Source organism: Stomoxys calcitrans, chromosome 2 (genome assembly GCF_963082655.1).
Source record: "Stomoxys calcitrans chromosome 2, idStoCalc2.1, whole genome shotgun sequence".
NCBI lineage: Eukaryota > Metazoa > Arthropoda > Insecta > Diptera > Muscidae > Stomoxys > Stomoxys calcitrans.
The window spans coordinates 211,782,608-211,807,406 of record NC_081553.1 but is presented as its reverse complement, the minus strand read 5'-3'; the positions used below and the strand labels follow the sequence as shown (position 1 = coordinate 211,807,406).

At 33.2% G+C, this 24,799-nt stretch overlaps 1 protein-coding gene across 2 annotated transcripts in view; it reads right to left on the bottom strand.

The window, feature by feature from the left end:
• LOC106088803 (serine-rich adhesin for platelets) overlaps nucleotides 1-24,799 on the bottom strand; it is a 71,312-nt gene that overhangs the window by 24,297 nt on the left and 22,216 nt on the right. For both annotated transcript variants that reach the window (XM_059364066.1, XM_059364067.1), the window contains one exon: nucleotides 21,543-21,614. The gene's annotated coding sequence lies outside the window, so the exon portion shown is untranslated. The remainder of the gene's footprint in view (nucleotides 1-21,542; nucleotides 21,615-24,799) is intronic.

Sequence of the window (24,799 nt, the reverse complement as noted above, 5' to 3'; positions counted from 1 at the left end):
ATCCACTTCGTGGATAAAGTTGTACACATCGTGGATATAGTTATCCACATCGTGGATAAAGTTATCCACATCGTGAATAAAGTTAGCCACATTGTGGATAAAGTTATCCACATTGCGGATAAAGTTATCCACATCGCGGATAAAGTTATCCACATCGTGAATAAAGTAATCCACATCTTGGATAAAGCTATCACCATTGTGGGTATAGTTATCCACAACGTGGATAAAGTTATTCACAACGTGGATAAAGTTATCAACAACGTGGATAGTTATCCACAACGTGGAGAAAGTTATCCACAACGTGGAGAAAGTTATCCACAACGTGGAGAAAGTTATCCACAACGTGGATAAAGTTATCCACAACGTGGAGAAAGTTATCCACATCGTGGAGAAAATTATCCACTCGTGAAAAAAGTGCATATGGTTATCCACAACGTGTAAGTCATAACAAAACACTTCTTGCAAAATTTCAGCCAAATCGGTAAAAATTTTCGCCCTCTAGCGGCCCAAGAAGTCAAAATCCAAGATCGGTTTTTTTCAAGTTATGAACCGATTTGAACCGTACTTAGCACAGGCGTTGAAAGTCATAACAAAACACCTTGTGCTAAATTTCAGCCAAATCGGACAAGAATTGCGCCCTCTAGAGGCATAAGAAGTCATGATCCCAGATCGGTTTATGTGGCAGCTATATCAGGCTATGAATAGATTTAGACCATACTTAGCACAGGTGTTGGAAGTCATAACAAAACACTTCATGCAAAATTTCTGCCAAATCGGATAAGAATTGCGCCGTCTAGTAGCTCAGGAAGTCAAGATCGAAGATCGGTTTTTATGGCAGCTATATCAGGTTATGAACCGATTTGAACCATACTTAACACATCAGGTGGAAGTCGTAACACTTTATGCAAAATTTCAGCCAAATCGGACAATAATTGCGCCCTCTAGTGGTTCAAGAAGTCAAATCTCGAGAACGGTTTATATGGCAGCTATATCAGGTTATAAACCGATTTGATCCATACTTAAAACAGTTATTGAAAGTCGTAACAAAACACTGCACGCAAATTTCAGCCAAATCCGATGAGAATTGCGCCCTCTAGTGGCTCAAGAAGTCAAGATCAAAGATCGGTTTATATGGCAGCTATATCAAAACATGGACCGATATGGCCCATTTACAATCCCAACTGACCTACACTGACAAGAAGAATTTGTGCAAAATTTCAAGCGCCTAGCTTTACTCCTTCGAAAGTTAGCGTGCTTTCGACAGACGGACGGACGGGCGAACATGACTAGATCGACTTTAGATGTCATTACCATCAAGAATATATCTACTTTATGGGGTCTTAGACGAGTATTTCGAGGTGTTACAAACGAAATGACGAAATTAGTATACCGCCATCCTATGGTGCTGGGTATAAAAAATGTGCAAATTATAAAATCATTTTGTGCGTGAGGTTTTTTTTATCGTTAAACAACAAGTAAAAGCGTGCTAAGTTCGGCCGCGCCGAATCTTGGGAACCCACCACCATGGATTCTGCCCGAAAATTTATACAAAATAAATTAAGTTGTAGGGCATCATTTTATTCTACATACCTAACTTCTGTCAAGCCAGCAAAACTTAAAGATTCTAGGAACCGAACAAGGATGATCTAGAAACCGGTTTACATGGGAGCTATATTAGGTTATAGACTGATTTAGGCGGTATTTGGCACAGTTGTTTGGAAGTCGTAAAGAAACATAGCATTTTAAATGTCGACTCAGAAAGTCGATACGATCAAGAATATAAATACTTTATTGAGTCCTAGACGAATATTTCGAGTTGTTACAAACGAAATGATTAGATTAGTCCTGTGGTGGTGGCTATAATAAAAACTCACCACAGTATTATACAGGGAAACGAGGTTGTATAAAATTCATCAACCTAATTTACATACCACCTCATTACATGCCTGACTGCTCTAAAACATTTTCCTTTTTATTATTGCTTCCCTTGGGGGCTCTTCCCTCTCTTAAAACATAATCGTTTTTATCTTGCAGAAACCCAGTAAGTTTGTGCAATTTTCCCATTTATTATTTTTATGTTCATTTTTCTTGTTTACAAATACTGTGTACTTGTTTACACATCAATAGGCGAAAGGAAACAGGACAATGTAGACAAGTGATAATTTTACTTTATTTGATTGTTTGACAGCGACTATACAAATGACAGGCATAAAAGTTCAAAGCCCTTTAAAAGAGGCAGGGGGCATGGAAGGCTGTTTTTAGTCATGCAACTGTTATTGCATTGAAAATCATAAAAATACAATGATAGTTCGTTTAGGTCTGTCGAACACATGGACAATGTGTGTAATTTACTACAATCACTTATATTACAATAAATGTAATTAGAAAAAAATAGCAATATTTATGAATTGCTAGACCAGTTAAATATAGCATTAGTATTGCATATCAAAGACAGGGGAAATTGTGTATTTTTAAATTAAAAAAAAAACCACGCTTAAGAGGTTGTTATGAATATATGAAATGTAGCATACTTTTAGGCTCTTTGAAATAAATATTGTAAGCATAACAGCTTCCATTGTCTGCTTCATAACAGTGAATCATTGGTATATTACGGGCTGTTAAAGTTTTTAGTTTGTAATGGCAAACTTAATGTTCAGAAACCGGTAGGAAATGTTGTACATTCGTTGAAATTGGCATGAGATAAACAAAACTAAAAACTACACACAATAAGCTAAATACGAAACGGTATTAAATGCCTTGTCCAGCCTTGACAAATGTCCTTTTACGATTCCGTCTTATTTTTATAGGAAAATTTTACTAAATTGTATCCGATACGAGGCCTTTCTAACCCCACCTTACAACACCAATACTTTGAGCCACTGTTCAATGGATATCAGTTCGTATTATTGGTAATTTTCTTTTCGATTTGAAAGTATTTTTTGCTCATATTTATACACATAACCCAATAATGTAAAGACCACACACACACCAACCCACCCACCACCAACCTATGCACTATTGGCCATTTATTGATTCCAAAGAAATCAAAGCAAAGAATGTTTTGATTGTTTATTTTTAATGTTGCGTGCATTACACACCGAGCATGTGTAGCAATGCAACATATCCACAATCATTGGCCACCGTACGGATTATATATTTTTCCGTTTCGGTGGATGTTTATTAGAACCACACAGAAGAGAATGTAGCTAAAGATAACATAATTTTCAGAACTATTATGCCCCGATTAAATGGTCTTGGCAAAATGTAATATTTTTGTATGTGGAGTGGGATGAATGGTGATTTGGGGCTTTTCTTTTACTATTTGCTTCAGCAATATTTCTATTGCTACTACGATAGCTGTACATGAATGTAAGTACTCTGTGTGTGCTGGATTTGGGCAATTTAGTTTAACACTGAAAGAAATGGTCTAAGCGACGCGTCACGCTTGGCGGTTATGTCTAAGGTAGAGTAGATTTAAGGAAGACTCTTTTCACAAGAGGAAAAATTTCACAATTCTCCACGAACATTCCATTTAAGAACAGCTGAAAAGGCATTTAAGAACGGAAAGGGATTATAGGGATCGTCGGCATTTTTACGCTGCTTGATCTTCATTAGGGCCTGCCCAACAGATCTGTCGGCGCTTAACAACGCCGCTGGCACAAAAATATGAATTTGGCTTTGCAAGCACAATTAGGTGCCTTTGAAAAAATAGAAAGAAGCTCATTTAGATTTGGAAGCTGTAGGCTCTATGTGACTTCTGATTTTTATTTTCATTTCATCGACCTTATATGTATATATTTCATCTAACGGTACTTAGTCTATTCTTACAAATTAATCCTTAAAAATAAACAATACCAACATAAGTTAACTCTGCTGTTTGATCATATGTGGTACATATGCTGTTAACAAAAGGGGTGATCACATTCATATTGTGGCGGTTCACACACTAAGACATGTTGTATCACTACAGCTTAAAGGGTAAGAAACCCTAAAATAGTAGGGAAATTTCAAAGGGATAATAGATCTAAAGGATGAAAAGGACGTTGAAGATCAAACGGCCCTTGTAAAGTGAAGGGATCCTGAATAGGAAAGCGATCTTAAGTGTAAAAAAGCCACAGGGGAAAGAACCCCCTAAATAGAATGGAATTTCTAAAAGTTAGGAAAGAAGGAAAAAGAAACATGAAGGGGAAAGGTAACCGGAAATGGAAAGGGAACCTGAAAGAGAAAGGGAATCAGAAAGAGAAAGGAAATCAGGCAGAGAAAGATAAAGGAACCCGAAAAAGGAAGGGGCCATTTACCTAAAAGTGAAAAAAGTGAACCTCAAAAGAAAGGTGAACTGAATGGGAAGGAGAACACGAAAGGGATAGGAACCCTAAAAGGGAAATGGAATCTGGGGGAAAAAGAAACCAGAAAGAGAAAGGGAATCTAAAACCTGAAAATGCATTGGAATATGAAAGGGAAGTGAACTTCAAAGAAAAAATGGGAAAGGAAATGGAAAGGTAAAAGGAAAAGTTTAAAGGGGATCTGACAATGAATCTAAAAGGGAAAGGGAACCGGAAAGCGAAAGTGAAACAGAAAAGGAGTCTAAAAGGAAAAAAGAAACCAGAAAGGGTAAGGCAACCAAAAAGATAAAGGTAACCAGAAAGAGAAAGGGAACCGGAAAGAGAAAAGGAACATTTACCCAAAAAGGGAAAGTGAAACTAAAAGGAACCTGAAAGGAAAGGGAACATAAATGGGAAGGAGAAAAAGGATAGAAGAGGAACCCTAAAAGGGAAAGGGACACTGATAGGGGAAGGGAACCAGAAAACGAAAGGGAACCTAAATGGGAGTTTGAATATGTAAAGGAAGGAATCCCTAAGGAAAACAGTCCCTTCCAGGGAATAAATTCCTCCAAGGGAATAGATTCCCATAATGGAACGTGTGCGTGAGAGAGAGAAAGAGAGAGAGATCTTTTAGAGCTTTATTAATTTTGTTTGCATATATATCGTAATCTACTCGTTAATACCTTTCATTCGATAACCATTTTGCCTATGTTAACAGCATTCAAAATTCTCAAGGCACCGTAGGTCCTTCCCGGGTACAATTTTTAGAGATATTTTTGCATATTCGTAATCTAATCGTTAATACCTTTCATTTGATACCCACATTGCCTAGGGATAACGGGGTTAAAAATTCTCAAGACACCGTAGGACCTTCCCGGGTCAAATTTTTTTAGATGTTTTTGCATATTAGTAATCTAGTTGGCAATATTTTTCATTTGATACCCGTATAGTCTAGGTCGGAAGACTTCCCCCAAAGGTGGGTTTTTGGCCCCTAGGAGGGTCGAGGGACCCTTGCCCCAAAAAAAACTTCAGATTCGTGTTCCTGGGGTCAAACCACATCTACATACCAAATTTCAGCGAAATCGGAGATGCGCCCTATAAAGTGCATTTTTGTTATAAAGTTTGAATCGAACTTAAGAAGTTTGAAACGAACTCAAGAAGTTTGAATCGAACTTAGGACATTTGAATCGAACTTAAGAAGTTTAAAGCTATCTAAAGAATTTGAATCGAACTTAAGAAGTTTAAATCGATCTAAAGAAGTTTGAATCGAACTACGAATCTTGAAATCAAAAAAGTTAGTATGAGTAACTTACTTGTTTGTCAACTTTTATTGGATTTGCCATGCAAAGATTCTATTCTATACAACTTTAATACATTTTAAACTGTTTCTAATCTCCTTTTTTCCAAGTGTACAACAGAAACAATGTTTTGCTAGGCCGTTTAGAACAGTTATTTAGGTTTCTTGGTTGAATGATTTCTATCGCAAAGCACAGATCTTTTGTAGAAAAGAAAAAAAAACTGGAAAGTAAAGAATTTATGCTTTATTTTTATATGAATGATCGTCATGCCAACCAGCAGTTAATGGAATTAAATGTACTCAAAGTGTTTCATTTAATAATATTAAATGTTTACCATAAACATTTGAGTAAACACAAAATAATGTAAATAAATGAGGGTATTTATGAAGAAAAACTCCATGAGGCATGAATAAGTCATCACTAAGCATACAAGTCAAGTTTTTGGTGGTTTTTCTATTTAAAAAACTTAATCATCAATTTTAATATTTTGAAATAATATTCTTGAAGTTAGTCTTCTTTGCCTTTTAGATATGTGGCATATTTTTGTTATGTAGAACATTTGTAAAATGGCAAATATGTCTATGCTAAGTTGTAGTTGGTCTTTTCAATTCGATTTTTTTTCTCTGTCTTAAATAGGCAATCAAACCACTTTTATTGTCAGTGAAATTTATAATCAATCAATTTCTTCACTTTTTCCTGTAGTTGTTTTTTTTTCTATGTTGAGCAGTGAGTCTGCTGCCTGCCTGCCTCCTCTTTATTGTCTACGTTGTTCATTGATTATTGTTTTTTTTTCTCCTTCCTCTTTCACAGCTACACTTGTGTTCGTTCCCCAGACTTTTTCAAGAAAATCAACTGCTGTGTCTGTTGCTCACAAGTGGATGAAAGCTCGATTATTATTGGAACGCAAAAACTGGATTGAATGCCATATATGAATTAGTTATGGCATTAAGGAAAACCAAAAAGAAGGCAAAAAAAAACACAATCTGCCAACACAAGTAAGTTGTATTAAAAATTAATCCACTAATGTCTTGCATACAAAATTCTTTAATGAATGCGGAACTAAAGTTTTTTAAATTGTTAGTTTGGAGAAAATCTGAATATTGAAGGCAGCAAAGTTGGGGATGTAAAAAATAGCTTCCTATCACCAGGTCAGAGGGTATGAACTATAGACCCACAAGACCTAACCGGTCTAGCCTAGGAAATGGCATAAACTAGCCTGATTTATAAATTGTATGCTTAAAACAAATGACTTCTTTCCCAAAGAAAGGAAATTTCGACAAAATTTCCTATAGAAATGAAATTTTGACAAAATTTCTCAAAAAAAGGAAATTTTGACAAAATTTCCCAAAGAAATGAAATTTTGACAAAATTTCCCAAAGAAATGAAATTTTGTCAAAATTTCCCAAAGAGATGAAATTTTGACAAAATTTCCCATAGAAATAAAATGTCGACAAAAGTTCCCATAGAAATGAAATTTTGACAAAATTTACCCTAGAAATGAATTTTTGACAAAATTTCCCCTAAATTTTGTTAAAACTTTTTAAAAAAAGGAAAATTTCCTCTAGAAATGTAATTTTGACAAAATTTCCTATAGAAATGAAATTTTGACACAATTTCCTATAGAAATGAAATTTTGACAAAATTTCCTTTAGAAATGAAATTTTGACAAAATTTACTATAGAAATGAAATTTTGACAAAATTCCCCAAAGAAAAGAAATTCTATCAAAATTTCATTTCTATAGGAAATTTTGTTAAAATTTCTTAAAAAAAGGAAATTTTGACAATTTCCCAAAGAAATAAAATTGTGACAAAATTTTCCAAAGAAATGAAATTTTGACAAAATTTTCCAAAGAAATAAGATTTTGACAAAATTTCCTATAGAAATGAAATTTTCACAAAATTTCCTAAAGAAATGAAATTTTGACACAATTTCCTATAGAAATTAAATTTTGACAAAATTTCCTATAGAAATGAAATTTTGACAAAATTCCCCAAAGAAACGAAATTTTGTCAAAATTTCATTTCTATAGGAAAGTTTGTTAAATTTTCTTAAAGAAAGCAAATTTTGTTAAAATTTCTTAAAGAAAGGAAAGTTTGACAAAATTTTTCAAAGATATTAAATTTTGTCAAAATTTCCCAAAGAGATGAAATTTGACAATTTTGACAAAATTTCCTATAAAAATGAAATTTTGACAAAATTCCCCAAAGAAACGAAATTTTGTCAAAATTTGATTTCTATAGGAAAGTTTGTTAAATTTTCTTAAAGAAAGCAAATTTTGTTAAAATTTCTTAAAGAAAGGAAATTTTGACAAAATTTTTCAAAGATATTAAATTTTGACAAAATTTCCTATAGAAATGAAATTTTGACAAAATTTCCCAAAGAAATGAAATTTGGACAAAATTTCCCAAAGAAATGAAATTTTGACAAAATTTCCCAAAGAAATGAAATTTTGTCAAAATTTCCCAAAGAGATGAAATTTTGACAAAATTTCCCATAGAAATAAAATGTCGACAAAATTTCCCATAGAAATGAAATTTTGACAAAATTTACCCTAGAAATGAATTTTTGACAAAATTTCCCCTAGAAATGAAATTTTGACAAAATTTCCTAAAGAAATTAAATTTTGACCAAATTTCATTAAGAAAGAAAATTTTGACAAAGTTTTCTAAAACAAGTAAAAAGGCGTTAAGTTTGGCCGGGCCGAACTTTGGATACCCACACCCTCGGGTATATATGTAAATCAAACGTCAAACTCCAGTGAAAAATGCATACCTTATGCCCCAAAGCAGCTATATCAAAATATGTTCCGATTTGGATCAAATAGTTATAAGTACAAGTTATTGTTCAATTGTGTATAAAAAATATTGGTCTTTTAAGTAGCTATATCTAAAAATAAACCGATCTGAACCATAAACGACACGGATGTCGAAAAGCCTAACATAAGTCACTGTGTCAAATTTCAGTGAAATCGGATTGTAAATGCGCCTTTTATGGGGCCAAGACTTAAAATCGAAGTATCGGTCTATATGGCAGCTATATCCAAATATGGACCGATTTGTTTCAGAAAAATGTCGAAGAGCCTAACAAAACTCACTGTCCCAGTTTTCGGCGAAATGGGACAATAAATGCGCCTTTTATGGCCCCAAAAACTTAAATCGAAATATCGGTCTATATGGCAGCTATATCCAAATATGGACCGGTTTGGGCCAAGTTTCAGAAAAATATCGAAGAGCCTAACAAAACTCATTGTCCCAAATTTCGGCGAAATCGGATAATAAATGCGCGTTTTATGGCCCCAAAACTTAATACCGAGAGATCGGTCTATATGACAGCTATATCCAAATCTGGACCGATCTGAGCCAAATTGAAGAAGAATGTCGAAGGGCCCAACACAACTCACTGTCCCAAATTTTGGGTGAAATCGGACATTAAATGCGCCTTTTATGGGCCCAAGACCTTAAATCGAGAGATCGGTCTATATGGCAGCTTATCCAAATCTGGACCGATCTGGGCCATATTGTAGAAGGGTGTCGAGGGGCCTGACACAACGCACTGTCCCAAATTTCGGCGACATCGGACAATAAATGCGCCTCTTATGGGCCCAAAACTTTAAACCGAGAGATCGGTCTATATGGCAGCTATATCCAAATCTGGACCGATCTGGGCCAAATTGAAGGAGAATGTCGAAGGACCTAACATAACTCACTGTCCCAAATTTCAGCAAAATCGGATAATAAATGTGGCTTTTATGGGCCTAAGACCCTAAATCGGCGGATCGGTCTATATGGAGGCTATATCAAGATATAGTCCGATATAGCCCATCTTAGAAATTAACCTGCTTATGGAAAAAAAAGAATCTGCGCCAAATTTCAGCTCAATATCTCTATTTTTAAAGACTGTAGCGTGATTTCAACAGACAGAAGGACGGACAGGGGTAGATCGTCTTAAATTTGTACGCTGATAAAGAATATATATACTTTAAAGGGTCGGAAATGGACATTTCGATGTGTTGCAAACGGAATGACAAAATGAAAATACCCCCATCCTTCGGTGGTGGGTATAAAAATTAGACAAAATTTGCTATAAAAATAAAAATTTTTATAGAATAAAATTTTTCGCGCCTTTGTTTTGCTGTAACAAAAATTCTTCTTTAATTTTGTGTTTGTTTTATGTTAGGTCATATTTTTTTTACAACCATAATTACCCCCTTATTGTGATCTTTCATTGGCACGTGTTTAATACAATTCCCAACCATCCCTCATTAAAAGTATTTACCACATAATGACAATTTCTCTGCACAAGTTTAAAAATATCCACATTTCCATCAATCAGCAGTTACAACTTGAGTGACCCCAAGGTAATAATTAAAATAAAATTGGTATACATTTGAACGACTACGACTTTCCCCCTTCGTTTTTAGTTTTACTTTATTTTTTTAAATTGACATATGCAGTTTAGAGAAAAATCGGTAGACCAAAGACTTTTAATAACTCATAAAATACCAAAGTGTCGAATGACAGACTAACAGTCAGCCAAACAGACAATCGGACGACGATGGTTTGTTTGATGGACTATGAAGCCAAAATCCAAGCAAGCACAACAAGCCACGAAAAAAATGTTGACCCAGAAATATCGTCAATTAAAAACAAAATACATTTCTGTAAGTGTATTGTTGCGAATACAAAAACCACAAGCAATACAGCCAAATTAGTGCTTTCAACATTTTCAACAGTTGTGCACTTAAAGGGGCCTTAGCATCTATTTTCCCCTGTTTTTTTTTTCCATCATAAAATCATTCTTCATTGCGAACATTTCAAGAAAATCAGTTAAGTTGTTGTTGAGTCTATATGGACATAACAACAAAAAGAAATAGATTTGTTTACATAATGAAGGCCCATAACTAGAGTCCGGATTTTTATGCAAAATCCAAATTTTACGATAAATTATTTGGGATATGCATTGATATTTTGTATATATGCATGCAGAATCGATGATCTAAAGCCATTATAGGTATACAAAATTAAGTTTATTGCAAAATGCCACCACATTTGGAAACTAGGGGATATTGATTTTTTATTAAAATCCGGTCTCTACCCATCATATAATGTTATGTGATATTATTTTCTTTCTTAAGCTGTCCACCAAGTATTTTGTTCATTGAGTGCTTGGTATAGCCACACAATTATTTACTTTGACTGAACAGAAACAATAAAAAATATATTGGGTTGCCCAAAAAGTAATTGCGGATTTTTCATATAGTCGGCGTTGACAAATTTTTTCACAGCTTGTGACTCTGTAATTGCATTCTTTCTTCTGTCAGTTATCAGCTGTTGCTTTTAGCTTGCTTTAGAAAAAAGTGTAAAAAAAGTATATTTGATTAAAGTTCATTCTAAGTTTTATTAAAAATGCATTTACTTTCTTTTAAAAAATCCTCAATTACTTTTTGGGCAACCCAATACTTTGCATACGAACTGTGCTGTAGGCTCGTAAAGATATACAAACAACAACAAAAACACAAATACCACACACTCCAAAACCGACCTATATGTCAAGTAGGGCCAAACACACCACACCCCCATAACACCCTCGTCTAAATAGTTATACTGTTTCTCACACACATCTACCAGTTGCTTCTCTTACTCTCACTTATCTCATGCTTCCACAATATGGCATTTTAATCACACACAAATACCTAAATAGTTATACTCTTTCTCACACACATCTACCAGTTGCCTCTCTTACTCTCACTTATCTCATGCTCCCACACAACTAACGGATGCTTTAGTAAAAAGCAACAACAATTTGCTGTGTTTCTGCTTCTACTCCTTTTATTGAAATTTAATTCCTCACATTGTCATGGCTTTTCTTTGCGGAAAATTAATTGTCATATACATTCTTCACATCTCTGGAAGAATATCTTTCGAAAAAATTTAATTTAAATCACTCACGGTTGTCAACTAATAAATAAGTTGGGCAACCATTTGTTTGGTAGTTATCCCTGCGATACCTGCCAACCAAAACAAATGATCTTGAACACACATAAGAAAAGAGCTATGACAAAGTAGAACAACAAAACGAACAACGGTAAAAATAAAATTGAACAAAATTTTATTTAAATATAAATTTTGACAAAAATTCCCTTTAAAAAAAAATGTGTCAAGATTTTCCTTTAAATCAAAATTTCCCTTTAAATACAAATTTTGACAAAATTTTATTTAATAGGATAGATGTCAAAATTTTATTTTAAAGGAAAATTTTGTAATAATTTTATTTTAGAGGGAAATTTTGTTATCATTTTATTTCTATTAAACTTTTTATTATTTAGAAAACTTTGTATTTCTAAATAAAAATAGCTGGAAAGGGCCCGCTCCGCTGCGCCTTCTCTCACTCTCTTATTTTATCTGAGCCCTATACTGGCACGGTCAGGAAAGTCCTCTTTGGGAGTACTGGTATGGCCTTTCAGATATTTCACCCCAATGTGGATGTGCTCATATTGGTGCTTTACTCCCAAATACCGTTCATTTGAGCCTTATTTTGATATGGTCGGTAAATAAGTACGGTATAAGGGTATATTTGGGGGTGAGGAGGACCGTCATATATTAGATTCGTTCTCCAGTGTCAAATACCTATAATTTGAGCCCCATATTGTAATTATTGGTTTGTATTTCCATTTAGCGAGCTTTGGACGTACCCCACCCTAAATAAGGTTACAAAATTTTTCTTTTTGAGTTATTATACACAAACTAAATTTTAAATTGCCCCACCCATCTCCAAGATCTGGAGTTTTTGAAAATAAGGTAAGGGGTTAGTCCGCCCATTATAGTTTGGATGTTAGATCTATTCATTCTCTGGGTTTCGGTGGTGGATTGGAGTAGCCAAACCCTTTGCCGCGAATGTAGAAAGTGGATATTAGATTCACATTTGAGTTACATATTGCTATAGTCGGTATATATGTATCGTTCCCCTACCTTAGGTAAGGCGTCCCTGAAACACTTGGCCATAAAACAGAAATAAAATGTTAGCCCCTTATTGTCATAATCCACAAATATGTCCACTTTAATGGGTATCTAGGGTGAGGCGGCCACCCACGCACTTAGCCCTGAAAAAATATCGGCATCGTGCTCTACTCTCGAATTTCTTTTATTTGAGTCATTGGTTTAGGGGGTGTTTATGGGGTGAGACGACCCTCAAAAACTAGACCTCAAAATTGGATATCACATTGGTTTTATACTCTCGACCTACACGTCCGAACTACACGTCCTATTGAAGGGTATTTAGTGGGTGGACCGGTCCCAGACTCCATCCCAAACATGTATACCAGATTTGTAGTCAACTCCCAAAGACCTTTCATTTAATACCCATTTTTTGACGTTGGACATTCATGCCCGATTATTGGGTTTATTGGGGTTTGGAAGGCCCCGTAGACACCTTGGCCCCCGTAGACACCGTAGGTTTTTTAGAACACTTTGGTCGAAATTTTTAACCAAGCTCGTACTCTACTCTTAAATACATTTCCTTTGATACCCATATTGTTCCAATCGGTAAATATGTCCGTACGGGGAGGTTTTGGGGGTTGAAAAGGCCCCTCAGACACCAAGGAATAAACTTTATGTCAGATTAGTATTGTACTTTGAAATACCTTTCATTTGATACCCATATTACCCAAAGCGGTGAACCCCCCGAACACTTTGGGCGAAATTTGTATACCAAATTCGTACTCTCCTCTTAAATACCTTCCATTTGATACCCATATTTTTCGAATCGGTAAACATGTCCGTCCGGGTGGGTTTTGGGATGGGGCGTCCCCCCAGGTTATTTGGCCCAAAAATTTTATACCAATTTCGGGTTTTTGGGGTACCAACATTACTTAAATCGGTGCACGCATCTCCAAGGTCCAGCGTTTTTGAAAATTGGGGTATGGGGGAGGATCCGCCCCTCTTCGCATATCAAAAAATGTAGTACCCTATTTCCACCGCGGGCCCAAACTCATGAAAATCGGTTCAGCCGTTTGTGAGTCTATGCGGAACAGACAAACAAGCGCAACAATTTCATTTTTAAATATAATAAATTTTTATAGAAAATTTTTTCAACAAATGTTTAAAAAATTTAAAAATTTACAAAAAAATTTTATTTGTATATAAATTGTAAATAATTTTGTTAAAGTTTTATTTCTAAAGAATATTTTCCAAATTGTATTTTTTAAGGCCTTTTTCAGGTATTGCCACCTTTTACCCCTGTTACTTCAATGGCATTTGTTATTGCCTAGCTACTAGTGAAGGTTGTGCTGGTAAAGTCGGGGAGTAATTAAGTATTACCTCTAGTTGTTTTTGTTTATTTTTTTTTAGTTCTCAAAAAAACCCCAACATTTGATTGCTTTTGGTAAACAAACGTTTTTGTAGCCGCTGCAGCTGGCGATGGTGTCAACGATCATCTTTATCATTGAAAATGGATTCTTGCTTTAGTACATAGACTGGCAGACGAACAGACAAACAGATAGATGGACAGACAAACAGATAGATGGACAGACAAACAGATAGATGGACAGACAAACAGCTAGATGGGATGGATTTACACGAATTCGTGCATGGCTTCTATGAATTACCACAATTGAATCAAATTATACGCATAGACTGAAAAACCGACACCACTCCATGGTACTCCATATTTAAATGCGAACAGAAATCATTACACATACCAGTACTCACTCGTATTATGTGTTTACATGTATGACAATGCCAACGATGTTGGTCAATAATAGCGGTCATATGGTCAATATGCTTTTTTATGTTTTATATTTTATTTAAAACACTTGGACATAGTGGCAATAACGATGAAAATAGTGTCAGAGAGGGGTATTAACTTAGTGGAATTCTGTAGTGGTATATTACGGCTGCAATTTGTTTAATAACCGAAATCCTGATCGAAGAAAAGGACAAGGACAGATAAAAATGGATTATACGAAAGAGTGAGAGAGTGGGAGAGAGGAAACAAACAGAGACCAAGAATTTATAAATTGTACGAGAGAGAGAGAGTGAGAGGGAGGGTGGGGGGTAGTAGAGTGAAAACGCCTATAACCGCAGTCAGGCATATAACATTACAATGTTTGCAGAGAAGGGGAATATCTCTTGCTAGATTATCGGAAAATGAAGCTTCCACAAAGAAACATCCTATCTGGAAGTAGTTTCTGTAGGTTACGAAACCACAAAATACATGCAAGTTGGCAGCTTATTATGCCCCCTCGAAGGATTTATGAGAATTACTTAAATGGTATGCTTAAAAATAAGACAGCAAGAGTTGCCAGATGAGTTATTCAACTCCCAAGGCGTTTCTTTGATAAGGCGTAAACATCGCCAGGTTTATTAAGTCCGCCTGCATGAATGTTCACTCCATGATATGAGAAGAAAAGATATACGGCCATATTTGTCAGACACCACATTGAATAAATATTTGTAAGCCATCAAAACCATAAAACTTACATGTGAAATCAATATAAAAGCAAATCAATCATTTCCAAACCACAGTATGTTTAAACAACCCACAAAATGACCCCCACCCAATCATGACTTTAGTGTTACACAATGCTTTTTAAGGCTTTCAACAAAAAAAAGGAAACTATGCAACTCTTTAGATGTATGAACATCATATTCAGTGTTGAGCTTAACTTCTTTTGTCTTGAATGACCCTTTTTTCCGAAAATGGATTTCTTGTGATTAGGTCTTACATTTAAGCGTGCTATAAAAACTGATTGCGTTTGTGCATTAAGCTTTGAGGTTGGACATTTTTTTCAAGGTTTTATGGACAGCAATTCATTAACATAACATACAAGTAGTGAAGTGGCAAATGTTCTTTAAAGAAATCGTGAAGTGGGTCTTAGTACCATATAGACATGCATGTAATATTTTTTTTTGAAAAGAGTTTTCATGCAAATATTATTGAGTAAGTAATACTTTTGAACAATGATTAATGGTTGTACGATTTTTAATTGATTGATACATTTTCAGAATAATTTTAAAATTTTATATCCAAAGAACATTTTGTCAAATAAAAAAAAATCACTACAAAGGGAAATTTTGTAAAAATATTGTCAAAATGTCATTTCTATGAAAAATTATGTCAAAATTTCATATCTTAGGAAAATTTGTCAAAATTTCATAATTTTTTGAAAATATCATTCCTATGGGAAATTTTATTAAAATTTCATTTCTATGGGAAATTTTGTCAAAATTTCATTTTTATGGAAAATTTTGTCAAAATTTCATTTCCATACGAAATTTTCTCAAAATTTCATTTCTATAGGAAATTTTGTCAAAATTTAATTTCTATAGGAAATTTTGTCAAAATTTCATTTCTATAGGAAATTTTGTCAAAATTTCATTTCTATAGGAAATTTTGTCAAAATTTCATTTCTATAGTAAATTTTGTCAAAATTAAATTTCTATAGGAAATTTTGTCAAAATTAAATTTCTATAGGAAATTTTGTCAAAATTTCATTTCTAGGGGAAATTTTATCAAAATTTCATTTCTAGGGGAAATTTTGTCAATATTTCATTTCTGTGGAAAATTTTGTCAAAATTTCATTCCAATGGGAAATTTTGTCAAAATTTCATTTCATTGGGAAATTTTGTCAAAATAATATTTCTATGGGAAATTTTGTCAAAATTTCATTTCTATGGGAAATTTTCTCAAAATTTCATTTCTATGGTAATTTTTTCAAAATTTCATTTTTATGGGAAATTTTGTCAAAATTTCATTTGTATGGAAAATTTTGTCAAAATTTCATTTCTATGGGAAATTTTGTCAAAATTTCATTTCTATGGGAAATTTTGTCGAAATTTAATTTGTTTAGGAGATGTTGTCAAAATTTCAATTCTTTAGGAAATTTTGTCAAAATTTCATTTCAGTGGGTAATTTTGTCAAAATTTCTTTTCAATGGGATATTTTCTCAAAATTTTATTCCTATGGGAAATTTTGTCAAAATTTCATTTCTATGGGAAATTTGGTCAAAATTTATTTTTTTTTGGGACATTTTGACAAAATTTCATTTCTATGGGAAATTTTGTCAAAATTTCATTTCTATGGGAAATTTTGTCAAAATTTCTTTTTAATGGGATATTTTTTCAAAATTTTATTCCTATAGGAAATTTTGTCAAAATTTCATTTCTATAGGAAATTTTGTCAAAATTTCATTTCTATGCGAAATTTTGTCAAAATTTCTTTTCAATGGGAATGTTTCTCTCTCTCTCTATGGGAAATTTTATCAAAGTTTCATATCTATGGGAAATTTTATCAAAATTTCATTTCTGTAGGAAATCATGTAAAATTTCATTGCCATTGAGTTAAAACTTGAATGGGACAGCACTCATTGATGTGAAAAAAAACTCTCCGACTGTTGCCTCGGCTATGTTGAAATATGAAAAATATGAAATGTCATATATTTTGAAACTCAATCCGATTAGACCTTAATCACATATTACAAAAAAGAAAAAAAGTTGTGAAAATGATTGTTGTGCAGAAATGACTGAGTAAGGTCGAAATTTTTCGTTTTTTTTTTTTATTCAATCAACCAATTTGTGAAAACTTTAGCAGCTAAGAGTATTGGCAAAAACACCATTATTGTGTTTAAGTATTTACGTGTCAGTAGACATCAAAAACAAGGTGTACTGTCAGCCAAGTCATTGACTCCACTTAACCGTCTTCAAAATGATTATGGCAATTGACATTATGGCTTGGTTGTAAGCAATGAAGTAAATTCGCAGAGCTAAAGTTTGAATAGAAAATAACAAATATTTCTAATTTCCTTTTGTTAGGTGGTCGTTAATTGGAAATGTTGTACTTGTGTTATGGCTTTTGTCTCTGATGGTGGTGGGTAAAGAAGGAAAATCTACCAAGTTTCTGGGTCAACAAATGTTTTATGAAGTTGCCCATAGCAAATATTTTGGTCAGAATATGAGCGCGCTGCTAATGGCAAGGAAAAGTCAAAGACAGTTTATGTTCCATTGCTTTCAATTTGGCGGAAAGAATAATTTTCGCCAATGAGCCAAAGTATAGGCAGATGAGATGCCCGTTGTTGGTGGTTTGACTGGAATTTTTGCAATACTGGCAGTTTTGTTTTTATTTCCCTTTACTCTAATGCGTCATGAATATGCATGTATGGCAGCTGATTATTTCAGCTTTTATCCAAAACAACTCACCTATTATGAATAATCGAACTTTAAACGAACCAAAAGTCACCTCAACTAAATTATTGACCTTGCTTAACTGAGGTGAGTGAACTCGATACGAGGCTATAGAGGCAAGAAACTAAATTTTTTTAGCTTCTGCTAATAGGGTGATAGTAAACTTGGTCTTATGACCTTTGAAGGCGATAATAATTTTACTTTCAAATGAATAAAAGTTGAATGCACTGCGTGTGAACAAGTTCCATATCCGGGGATTTAATAGCGTTTAAGGATATATGAAATGCAACGAGTGATAATTTGAGACGGGAAGTAGAAGAAATATGGAAATATTTGACTAATGCAGGAAGGAAATAAACAAAACAAAGCAGGTTTAAACAAAAGTTACAAAAAAAAAATTAAAATCTCGATAAAAGTTGTTGAAAATTTCCTATAGAAATGAAATTTTAACAAAACTTTTCCCAAGAAATGAAAATTAATTTGTGATTAATTGTCAATTGGTTTGTGTGTTTCAAAAACGGCTGAACTGATTGAAATTTTCATAGATGGCGCTTTATAGTTTACAACACTTTTTGACATCTGAAGGGGGGCGGACCCTCCCCCTTACCCTAATTTTCAGAAACGCCAGATCTCGGAGTAACCTAAGAAACCTAAGAAAAAAATTTGATATCCAAATTTCGGATGGGGCACCTAGGAGGGACGCCCCACCGCCAAAACCTATCAAATATATATATAGACCAATTACGACAATATGGGACTCAAATGAAAGGTATTTACGATAAGAAAACCTATCTGATATCCAATAGTCGGGCTAAATGTTTGGGGGACCACCCTAACCCCCAACACACCCTTTAAATCAGACATATTTACCGACCTTGGCAATATGGGACTCAAATGAAAGGTATTAGAGAGTATAGCACGAAATTGATACCTAATGTCGGGACCACTTTTCTGGTGGTCTGTCTACCACTTAACCAAAACAGCCCACAAACAGCAATTGTTTACTGACCATAGCAATATGGGGCTCAAATAAGGAAATTTAGCAATAGAATACGAATCTGATATCCAAATGTGGGACCATGTATAAGGGACACCACCCCTTATCCAACTCACACACCGCCCAAGGAGTAGAAATTTACCATCCATGGCAATATGTGGCTCAAATGAAAGGTATTTGAGATTTGAAAACGATTTTGATAACCTATATTGGGGCAAAATTTCTCCATAGAAATGAAATTTTGACAACATTTCCCATAAATACCAAACATGGTCCATTTTTACCAAATAAATTTAATTTTGACAAAAATCCCAAAAAAATATAAACTTTGGCAAAATTTTCCAAAGAAATTAAATTTTGACAAAATTTTCCAAAGAATTAAAATTAATAAAATTTCCTATAAAAAGAATATTTTGACTAATTTTTCCACAGAATTTTAATTTTAACGGAAAGATATAAATTTTTGTCAAAATTTCATTTTGACAAAATTTCCCATAGAAATGAAATTTTGACAAAATTTCCCATAGAAATGACATTTTTGACAAAATTTCCCATAGAAATGACATTTTTGACAAAATTTCCCATAGAAATGAAATTTTAATAAAATTTCCCATAAAAATTAAATTTTGACAAAATTTCCCATAGAAATGAAATTTTGACAAAATTTCCCATAGAAATGAAATTTTGACAAAATTTCCCATAGAAATGAAATTTTGACAAAATTTCCCATAGAAATGAAAGTTTGATAAAATTTCCCATAGAAATGACATTTTTGACAAAATTTCCCATAGAAATGACATTTTTGACAAAATTTCCCATAGAAATGAAATTTTAATAAAATTTCCCATAAAAATTAAATTTGAATAAAATTTCCCATAGAAATGAAATTTTGACAAAATTTCCCAAAGAAAGGAAATTTTGACAAAATTTCCTATAGAAATGAAATTTTGACAAAATTTCCCATAGAAATGAAATTTTGACAAAATTTTCAATAGAAATGACATTTTTGACAAAATTTCCCATAGAAATGAAATTTTAATAAAATTTCCCATAGAAATTTGACAAAACTACCCAAAAAAATAAATTTTCACAAAATTTCCCATAGAAGTGATATTTGGACAAAATTTCCCATAGAAATGACATTTTTGACAAAATTTCCTATAGAAATGAAAGTTGGATAAAAATTTCCCATAGAAATGAAATTTTGACAAAATTTTCCAAAGAAATCAAATTTTGACAAAATTTCCCAAAGAAATCAAATTTGACAAAATTTCCTATTGAAATGAAATTTTGACAAAATTTCCCATAGAAATAAAATTTTAATAAAATTTCCCATAGAAATGAAATTTTGAAAAAATTTCCCATTGAAATGAAATTTTGACAAAATTTCCCATAGATTTGAAATTTATACAAAATTTCCCATAGAAATGATATTTTTGACAAAATTTCCTATAGAAATGAAAATTGGATAAAAATTTCCCATAGAAATGAAATTTCAATAAAATTTCCCATAAAAATGAAATTTTAATAAAATTTCCCATAGAAATGAAATTTTAATAAAATTTCCCAAAGAAATAAAATTTTGATAAAATTTTCCAGAGGAATGAAGTTATAACAAAATTTCCTATAGAAAGGAAATGTTGACAACATTTCGCATTGAAATGTCCACCAAATTTTCTATAAAAATTAAATTTTCACAAAATTTCTTATAGAAATAAAGTATTGACTTGTTATACCCTACACCACTACTGCGGTACTGGGTATTATAATCCATTGCATTTGTTTGTAACACCTGGAAGGAAGAGAGATAAAACCATTGATAAGTTTACCGATCGACTCAGAATCACTTTCTGATTCGATTTGGATATGTCTGTCTGTCTGTCCGTCTGTCCCTGTTAATTTGTGTACAAACTAAAGGTCGCAGTATTCAACCGATAGTCTTCAAATTTGGTACAGGCATGTTTTTCAGCCTAGAGAAAAAATTGGTTCAGATTTAGATATAGCTCCCATATATATGTTCGTCCGATTTGCAATAATAATGCAATAAACTCGTCATTTGTTAACTGATTTTCTCGAAATTTGGCAGCAAGGATTTTCTTATCACTCTCGACAATACTGGTAAATTTCATAGAAATCGGTTTAGATTTAGATATAGCTTTCATATATATATATATCGCCCGATGTTCACTCTTAGAGCCACTGCAAGCGCATTTATTGACCAATCTTCCCAAAATTTTGTACAACGCGGTCGTCGACTACTTCCACAACGTCTTTAAAGTTTGGACAAAATCGGTTCAAATTTAGATATAGCTCTCATATGTATATATCGCCCAATTTTCACTTCTATGGTCACTGCAAGCGCATTTATTGATCAATCCTCCTAAAATTTTGTACAAGGCCTTCCCCTTGCTGGTTTTTTTATAGAAATAAAATTTGTTGGCCTTCTTTTGACTTTATCATAATTTTTTATAGTTGAGTCCTTTTGTATTTCAGTTACGCATAGGATACACAAATATCTAGCATCATTTATAGTTCTGATAGATTAATGCATTGATTTTTTTACGATGTGTTTACACGAGCTTCTTTTTAAAGATCATTTATTATAGTTTTTTTTTTGCACTACATTTAGCCTATGTTAATAGTTTAAACAAATAAACTATAGCTTTTGTTATGAAGTGTGGTAAAATTGTAAACAAATAGATTTTGTACGAAGAGCATCTAAGTGGTCAAATATTATCTTTACTTACCAATTTTCACATTTCAAAATTGTTTTTGGATTTGGAGAAAAAAATCACAGCATGTGGTCAGTCAACAACAATCTAAAAAAAGAAGAATTAAAAATCAACTCTAATTAGGCCGGTTAATGTAAAAACAAAAACAAAATTCTAAAATTTGTGAAATCTTTCATCTGTGCATTGCATGCAGTGCCCTTTTTATTGCATGAATAAAAAATTTATATATTTTTTTAATGCATTTTTAATTAACAAAATCTATAACTATAAATTAAATCCCATGATTTTATTTCATCTCAAAACAAAAACTCACACTTAGAACATGTTGCTAATAAAAATTCCCAGAATTTTAAATGAGAATTTGTTTACTCCTTGTCTCGAACAATTCAGTTTGAATTTATTTTGCTATAAAAAAAATTATAAATGTTAATTGATTTGTTGTTGTTTTGTAACAAAACCTGACTTCAAAACAAGTTGTATGGTGAAAAAAAAACAAACAAAATGTAACTTGCAATACACCTCAAAACTGATGAGGTGAGGATTACCCACAATCATTGATGTTACTTACAAGTCTCTATAAATGTCAGAATTACCCACTGTTTCTAATTTATAATGAATAAATCCATGATATTTATGCGAGCAAAAACAAAAGGGTGAAATTTTGTAGTTACTAATTAGTATTAATGATAATTACTTTTTGAATATTAAACAAAAATTACTCAAAAAACTGCGCATTATTTAAAAATTGAACAAAATTTGGAAAGCTTGAAGAATATTAAAATTGTGGCCTTTTTAAAATCAAAGTCCATAGTGTAGAAGTAGAATATTAAGAGCATGGTTTTAGAGAGTAGCTTGGAAATTGTGTTTAGTAGAAATTTTGGTAAAAATGGAATTTCCCTGGAAAATCGCTGAAATTTTCATTAATACAGGATTTTATTTTTGAAAATCTAATGTCTGGGATTTTTGGTTGAACAATTCATTTCTGAAGCAAATTTGTTATTAAAAAATGTTATTTCCCATGGAAATTTTTGTTCACATTTCATGTTGCTTTTCAATCATTATCTTAAGTTAATTATAATTTCAACCAAAAAATTCCCTTAAGCGTCTGTAGTGGTGACATGCTTATGACGGCAATTGTCAACTCAAGTTGAGAGGCTCCCTAAACTGAAACATACAACGACAACGCCTGTCAAAGGATCACCCGAGGGTACAGAGTTGTTTGCTTGAAAATACAGAGCTGTTTGACTATGAAGCCGTCGCATAAAGAACTTGAATATATCTTTTTGTTGGTATTGGTATTGATGCCAGCATCATCTATTCAGTTTAAGTAATAAATCAGTGGTAAAAGATTATAACCTTTTAAGAGCCACAAATTGTTGGTAACATTTTTATCGAAAAAAACTATAACCTTTAACAACTTTTTGATACAGATTTAACAAATTGCTTATACCATTATATTATTTTTTTTTTTTTTATTTTATTATCAGATTTTTGTAATTTAGAGAAAACCTGATAGTAAAAAAACACCAAATAAGGCGACCGTGAATAGGCAATAATCTATCTCCCCAGCATGTAATCATACTTGCTCGTGTAGAAAGCGATTAGCGATAGCATTAACACCTACGGACAAAAAGCAAAAAAAAAACCAACAGCATTTCACTTTCATCGCATGTACCACAGGTGCAACACACACACAGACACATACTTACGTTACTCTCCCATCAACAGCGAGCCCAAGAGAAAATTGCATAATTTAGAAAAAAGCTACAAAAACAAAACACACATAATAAGTTTGGTATGTAGGTATGTACATAAAAAATAAATGCATAATATCTAAGTGGGATAACAAAATCTCAGGCTTAATCAAATTAAATGCAGCCTTCAGCAGTATTATCAACATTTTTACATCAACCGCAAAAGAGCAGCAGAGACATAAAGGGGTTAGTGCCTGCACAAGCCGCAAACGCCAGTGGTTTAAGACTTTTGTTTAGAGATGGAAAAAAAAAACAAGCGGCCATAATACTACATCCCCTTCCCCCCATTTCTTTACAACAGCCTCTGTTTAGTCAGCTGTTATCAATTTTAGAAATAACCATCGCATGTGTAATAATGTTACCACACATTTCTTTCTCACATGGGCTCCCACGGCGCTTAGTTGAAATACGAAAATATGTAGAAGCCATCAAATTAAATCAAGCCAAACCAGCGAGCCAGTCAGCCGCCGAAATGTGTGAGAATATAAACACTGTATTACGTACTTGCTACCAACGGAGGCAAAAATGCATATGTTTGTTACATGTTACGAGAGTGTCAGTGTTTGGAGCAGGTTTTAGAGAACCTCATGATAGTTTTATAATAACCAGAATTAGTCTTTTCTCCCCTATATCACCTAAGATAAATGCTAATCGGATTTGAGATTTGAATTTCAAATATATTATAATGTAGATGAATCGATAAATTAGTCATGCAGGGTTAGGAATTTAGTCATGCAGTGTTAGGAATTAACATTTGGTCAAACTTTTGATTGTATTGATAAGAGGGTGTGTATTCTTAGATTAATGAAACATCTCTACCTCAAAAGATGGTTCTGATTGTAAATGTGTTCTTTAAAGATAAAATAATTTTTTATAGATACTTTGAAGATTTCAAAATTGAACAATTGTCCCTTAAACATTCCATTAAAGAACTTCAGAAATCGCTAAATTGGAAACATTGACAAATGAAGAGATGGTGACAGCGGCTGTAGTTATTGGCTTGTAGTGACAACTTAAACTCCACAAGGGTTGTAAATACATATGCAGTACTTTTGACTTACTGCCAAAACATGTTTTGCCCTCCATTTTCAAATTTCTTGCATATTAGGGCGAAAATCACTAGGTTAGGTTAGGTTGAAACGAGGGTGCAGATATTAATCCGCTCCTTGCCACTATGGACATACACCTAAGCCAGTAATCGGCTTGTTGTGCACTCCGAGAACTATAAAGTAACCTCTAAAAAGAAAAATTTAAGTTAGGAATTCCGTGCTACTTACAAAATCCTTAAGTTTTCAATACCACTCGACTAAGTTGGTTCATGTCTAGTATAGTGTCTCCACCTAAGTGCCGGTATCTGTAAGACGCGAAAGCCGGGCAATGACAAAGGAAATGCTCCAACGTCTCATCATTTTCCCCGCAAGCCCTACAAATGCTATCACTTTCCGCACCGATTTTACTTAAGTGAGCTCGTAGTCCTATGTGTCCCGTTATGATTCCAATAGCTATACTGACCTCCTT